The sequence below is a fragment of the Marmota flaviventris genome, chromosome 11, assembly GCF_047511675.1.
Source record: "Marmota flaviventris isolate mMarFla1 chromosome 11, mMarFla1.hap1, whole genome shotgun sequence".
Classification (NCBI taxonomy): Eukaryota; Metazoa; Chordata; class Mammalia; order Rodentia; family Sciuridae; genus Marmota; species Marmota flaviventris.
In genome coordinates, this window is record NC_092508.1 from 29,244,217 (window position 1) to 29,250,645 (window position 6,429).

The window sequence follows — 6,429 nt, forward strand, 5'->3', positions numbered from 1 at the left end:
TTCAATCCCTGATACCAAAAAATAAAATGACTGAAAAATGAAATTGCAGCCTTAAAACTAAAAAGATGAGAATATAAAAGCTTTAAGTTAAAATTCTTTAATAACATTTACTTACCTATTACTTTTATTGGAAACCTTTGATTTTCTGAATTCCCACACGTAGGGGAAAATAAATCAATTAAACCAGCATCTGAAATAATATATAAGAAATCACTTATTATTTGGTCTCTTTTCTCATTAATCTACTTCATTTATTAATCTGAAGCAATAAAATGAAACAGTTTGTAAATTAAAAATACAGCAATTTTTAAGCTAAGAGAACTCCTGAGCTTAAACCTAAATTCTGAATATGATAAAATCACAAATGTTTTAGTGATTTATGAAAATATATCAATAAATATATCAGCAGGGCACAATCATGCATAATTGTAATCACAGCATCTCTGGAGGCTGAGGCGGTTCAAGATCGAGAGTTCAAGATCAACCTCAGCAACTTAGCGATGTTCTTTGCAATTCAGCAAGACCCTGTCTCTAAATAAAATATAAAAAAGGACTGGGAGGGGCTGGGGTTGTAGCTCAGGGTTGAGCACATGCAGAACCCTGGGTTCGATCCTCTGCACCACATAAAAAAATAAAATAAAAGTATTGTGTCCAACTAAAAAATATTTTTCTTAAAAAAAAGGGCTGGGAATGCAATTCTATGGTTAAGCACCCCTGGGTTCAATCCCCACTACCAAACACACACACACACAAAATTCAACATTTGCTGAATGAAAGACAAAACGAAAATGAATCAAACATCACACACAAAAAATATTATTTAATCTTTAATCCTATGACCTTTAACTACTATGGTATTTTCACCTACTGTTTCCATCCTCTCTAGTGCCACAATTAAAAGTCACAATGAATCAGAAACACGTTTGCATTTATAAATATTCAATTTTAGGATCCCATCTAAAACTTACCAAATCAAATCTCCTTGGCATGGGGGGAATCCAAAGCACATGGATATTATGATTATTTAAAATGACCCAAAAAGAAAGGCTAAGGGGGATCTCGTGAAAATCAAAGTGAGATCAGTAGAACAGAGGAATGGGACTGAGGTAGGAGGAAGGAGGGTGGAGGGAGTGCTGAGGAGGAATATTAGGCAGATTATATTGTTATATTGTATGCATGTATAAATGTGTAACAGCAAATCCCATCATTATGTACAACTATAACACACCAATTTAAAAAAGTGGAAGAAATTTTAAATTAAAAAAAAATGTTCCAAGGTGATCTGATATATAAGCTGACCTAATAATCTACATCATCAGTTTATGAACTAATAAAATTCTTACTCATTAAAAAGATCAATTCTTCATGGTCTGAGATTATATTACTTTGCATAACTGGATCTTTTTATACAAATTCTGAATTTTATTAGAATTGATATTTCTTATAAAGTAACAAATTATTTACCATGAGAAGAAAAGGGCAGGCATTTCATCCGCTATATGAATCCTGGTAAACATCTGTAAATTAAAATAAAACAATTTTTTAAAAAAGGTAAGTCCCACCTAGTCATGTAGCTCAGTGCTTGCCTAGTATGCACAAGGACCTGGGTTTGATCCCCAGCACTGTTTAAAAAAAAAAAAAAAAGAAAAGAAAGAAACAGTAGTCCCACAAGTATCTACCATTCACCAACAAGTATCCCCAAATCATTTTAAGTTTGAACAGTGATGCAATTATGCTTCCAATAATAGAAAAAAATATTAACTTTTGAACACAGAACATACTACATACTATGACTCACTGAATGTCACAACATGACCTCCTAAGATGTTCTGGAGCAGAATGACTGATGACCCATCTAACCCACCATCAAACACTTCAGACCTCTGGATCCCAGGTGAAGAGTAGCTGTAAAAGAATATAAGGCACAGCTGTGCCTTTTGTAAGGTTAAGGGCAAAATGCTACCAAACACAAAATAAGCTTCATGAAACATTTTTAAAAGAAATATATACCTGAAATTAAGTTTGGGTCTTGTAAAAATGACCAACTCTCAATTAAGCAGAATAATCAGTTTTTTATTCCTATACATTGTTGTAGGTAAAGGATTGATCCTTACCTAGGATCACTGATTTTAAAAAATTCCAACACCGGGGCTCAAAACAGTCAGTGACACCACTGTTTAATCAAAATACAGCTATTAAATACATACCCTGCACAAAGTTTGGTGCTTAGTAACTTTAAGGGACAGACACAAAAGATGAGAAAAGTTTTCCTGCCATCAAGAAATTTAAAATGAAACTGGAAAATTAATGCAAGAATGTGAAGAAGCGTTTAAGAAAAGTCTAAATAAAAATTGTACATTCAGGGCTGGGGTAGAATACTCGCCTAGTACGCATGAAGCCCTGGGTTTGATCCGCAGCACTGCAAAACTAATAAGTGCTAATGGATTCATTTGCAAAGTACAGTTTTAACTGGAGTAGCCAGGGACGTCAATGTGGACATGGTTTTGTAAACCAGATTCTGGAAAATGGGAAGGCTTTGCTTAGGTCAGGAAAAGACATTCCATGTAAAAGTCATAGGTAGTACAAAAGCAAGAAGGCATGGGTACACTTTGAGACAGTAAATTAACAAGTTCAGCTGAACCTATGGTTTCATTTGTGAATTTAAGGGGCAATAAAGCAGGAAAAGTACATTGAGGTTTTTGACATGGTAGGATTCAAAAGCAGACTAAAGAATTTAGACATATCTTTAGGCAGTGAATTTTTTTTTTTAAGAGTGCTTTGAAAATTCTGGAACAATGATTTCCTCCTATTCAAAGGAGCTTCTCAAAAGGATATTAACTATATATAAGAAATACGTAACTTTTAAACTACTCAGCACCATTTCCTAGGATAACAGAGAGTTCATTGATATCCAAAATATTCAAATTCAAAGAGTCATTATCCCTTAAAGCAGTCTCATTTAGTCTTATAAATTAGAAAAACACACATTTAAATTTTTTCCTTAAAAGTGATTTTTATTAATTTTTATTTCAAAAGTAAAATACTAGTTATAGTACAATTATAAAAAGCAGCACAAATAGTCATACTTCCACCACCCATTGTTAACATTTATTATAAATTCTTTATTCTTCCTAATCATATTTTTACAAAAATGGAATATATTGAACATTCCATCCTATTACCACCCCTTCAATTAATCATGAGCACTTTACATGCCTATATATATATATATATATATATATATATATATTTCCAAACAGAATGTTTAATGATTACATAGTATTTCATTTATAAGTGTAAGATAAAAACCCGTCTTATCTGACAAAAAAAAAAAAAAAAACAGCAGTTGGTGAGTCAATAATTTTAAAAATATATCCCCACATAACCTTAATATTTTAACTTACATTAACGCATGTAAGTTTCAGTTAGTTGGGCTTTTTTGCTTCATTGTTGTTTGGGGTTTTCATTTTTGTTTTTCTGGGACAAATTAATTAGTTCCAAATCATGTGCTTAGAATCTAAAGACATTTCCAATCCAAGAGAATTACGATTAATGTTTAGGATTTTTTCACCACCTTTTACAATCATTCCACCTAGTAACAAAATCTTTTTTTCCGATTCCAAAGCATTCTATTTATTTTTAATAATTTTAATGATATTTTTAAAGTGACAACAATCACCTTATTTCATTGTTTTTTGCAACATTTAAAACTGAATAAACCCACCTGGAGCAGTCAACAACAAATATCTGAACGGTGTGAGCTGTTTGTTTCTTTGTTTTTAAGAAACATTTCTTGTATATATGAAATCTACACCGGGTGCAGAGATAAATATCAATAAAAATATTGTTGAAATGATTTTGTAGTTGTGTGGGTTTCCAAACTGACTGCAGCTTTGTATAAGAGCTAACAAAATCCAAAATCCTCAGAGGAAATTTTTTCAACTGCCTGACAAAAGAGACAACAACTTAACAGAAAGTAAGAAAAGACAATAGAAGGAAATCTTTTTTTTTTTTTAAATAATACAATCTAAATTATCTATCAATGGGATAACAATTAGTAAGCAATCACCAAATAGTGTCCAAATAATATATAAAAAGATCATCTTAATTCCCAGTCACACAACACAAATAACTAATTTTCAACTTTTTTTTTTGATTATCCACACTATGCCGCCTTTTCTCTGACATCAAGAATTATTCTAGACACTACCATTGGATCTTAATAAAATAATAACACGTAGTGAATACTTAATCTGAGCCAGGCCACTCCGTCAATAGCTTTATATGCATTGTTTCATCTAAATAACAAACAGCTTTAAAAGGTAGGAATCAAGTCACTCCCATTCAACAAATTAGGGAACTTAAGTTTAGAAAGAAGCGATCTTTTTCCAAGTCTCACACCAATAACTAGGGAATATGTTCAGTTAATGTTTTGATCTTTTAACTTCTATAAAAACCTTTCTGTATTTTTGGAAATGCTAATTATTGTAATATTAGGGGAAAAGAACCTAATATACTGCAATAAACAATGTAAGTATTCCCCGCCTCCCCAAGAGAGAGTGAAGATGAATAAAATTAACTTTTAGTTTAATTGCATCATTGCACCCAGTTTGAATGCTGACAGTACTTTGGATCAGTGACTTTAAATTTATTTATCATGACACCATAGAAAGCAATACATTTTATATTACAACCCAGCACACACTCACAGGCACACATGCGCAGTTAAAACAAGGTTTCAACAAAACAATACCCTTCAGAACAAGTAATGTAGTCTGGTATTTTCTATGCCATTTTATTTCATCTTTTAAATGAATTTTTAAAATCCTACTCACGAACCACTAAATTAATTTTACAATTCGCCAATGGGTTGAAAACTGCAGTCTGAAAAACACTGCCTCAAGTTATTAACAGGAATAAATAATATCTTTTGGATACCGGTTGCTACCCTGAATTCTGCTTATTTCTAGCCAATAAACTGGCCACTGCAGTGATACGTCATCAAATCTTTAGCGAGTTTCTTTCTAGCCATCGATGCTATAGTTACAATTATACAGAGAAAAGTCCTCTATGTATTAAGTGAAAAAAAAATCAGAAAGTAAATACCCCACGATGTAACGCAAATATAAATTCATGCATTTTCTAAAAAGAATGGACAAAAACACTCGAAATTGTAAAATTCTCTACTGAGGAGGAGTTTACTACGGGCTTTCTTCATACCCCGTTTCCCCTCCCCCGTAGTATATTGCTGCAGTAAACTAAATAAATAAATAAATAAATAAATAAGTGGAACGGATGCTTCCATTTTGGGGCGCAAAACATTTCAGCGCCTTGAGAACCAATATCGCCTTATGCATTTCTCCCATGCGCTACCAACAATCATCGCGTCAGAAAACCGAAGGAGCTGGAAAGGGCCTTCTCAGGAGCCAGTAATGACGATGGCGTAATTCGACCAGATTTACACAACTGTTGCACGGCCGTAGTAAAACGATTATTATTAACACACAGAAAGAAAGAAAAAATCGAACGTTTCCAAAATAAACTCTAACCGCCAGAGGCTGGTCAAGGCCCAGGTCCGGGACCGCTGGACACCACGCAGGGAACGGGGAAGCGGGTGTGTGCACAGGTGGCGCGGGGTCTCGCCCCACAGGTGCCCGGAGAGACGTGGCGGGGACGCGTCCCTCGGCCGGCCTCCGCTGGCCGCCCCCGCCCCGGCCGCCGCCCCAGGCCTCGCCGCCGGCCCCTCCGACCCAGGGCCCACCTCCTCCCCTCGCGCCGTCCGCCCGCCCGGCCCGGAGGCGCGGGCCCCGCTCGCGCCACAGGGGCAGGAAGGGACGCGGGGAGAGGGGAAGCCGAAGACCTGCGAGGAGGTGCGGGAGCCCGGCCAGCCGTCCGCCGTCCCTCAGGAGGAACAAGGCGCTCCGGGCGCCCGACGAGGAGGCCCCGCCCGCGGGCGCCGCCCCGGCCGCGCGCCGCCCCGGCCCGCCCCCGCCGGGCACTCACCTCCGCGGAGGCCGCCCGGATTCCTTCCGGGCCGCGGTGGGGACCGAGGCCGGGCTGGGCGCGCTCTCTCTGGATCCCGGTCCGCGGCGGCGTCTGGACTCCCGAGCCGTCCAGAGCGCCGCGGGGCCAGAAACCCGAGCCCCCGGCCGCTCCTGCCCGAGAGGAGAGGCGAGCCGGAGCGCGTCTCTCAAGACGCGGGCTCCGAGTCACGACTGGGCTCTCGCTGGCATCCACTGGCAACGGCGTTGCAGCCCCTCTGCAGGTTTGACGTCAGGGAAGGTGCGAAAACAGGGCCCCTTCTGACGCAGGAGCTGCGGCACCGCCCCCCGCCCACCCGCCCACCCACTCACTCGCTCGCTCGCTCCAAGGAGCCCCTGCCTCCCCCCTCTTAAAGCGGACACTGCCTTCCTGGTCCGGGCCCCACTC

The 6,429-nt window shown here is 38.7% G+C and overlaps 1 protein-coding gene across 1 annotated transcript in view; it reads right to left on the minus strand.

Annotated features, from left to right (window-relative positions):
* Zdbf2 (zinc finger DBF-type containing 2) overlaps nucleotides 1-5,896 on the minus strand; it is a 43,828-nt gene extending 37,932 nt beyond the window's left edge. Inside the window, 3 exon segments of the mRNA XM_071618867.1 lie at nucleotides 116-190; nucleotides 1,465-1,517; nucleotides 5,861-5,896. The gene's annotated coding sequence lies outside the window, so the exon portion shown is untranslated.
* Nucleotides 5,897-6,429: the final 533 nt, after the last annotated feature.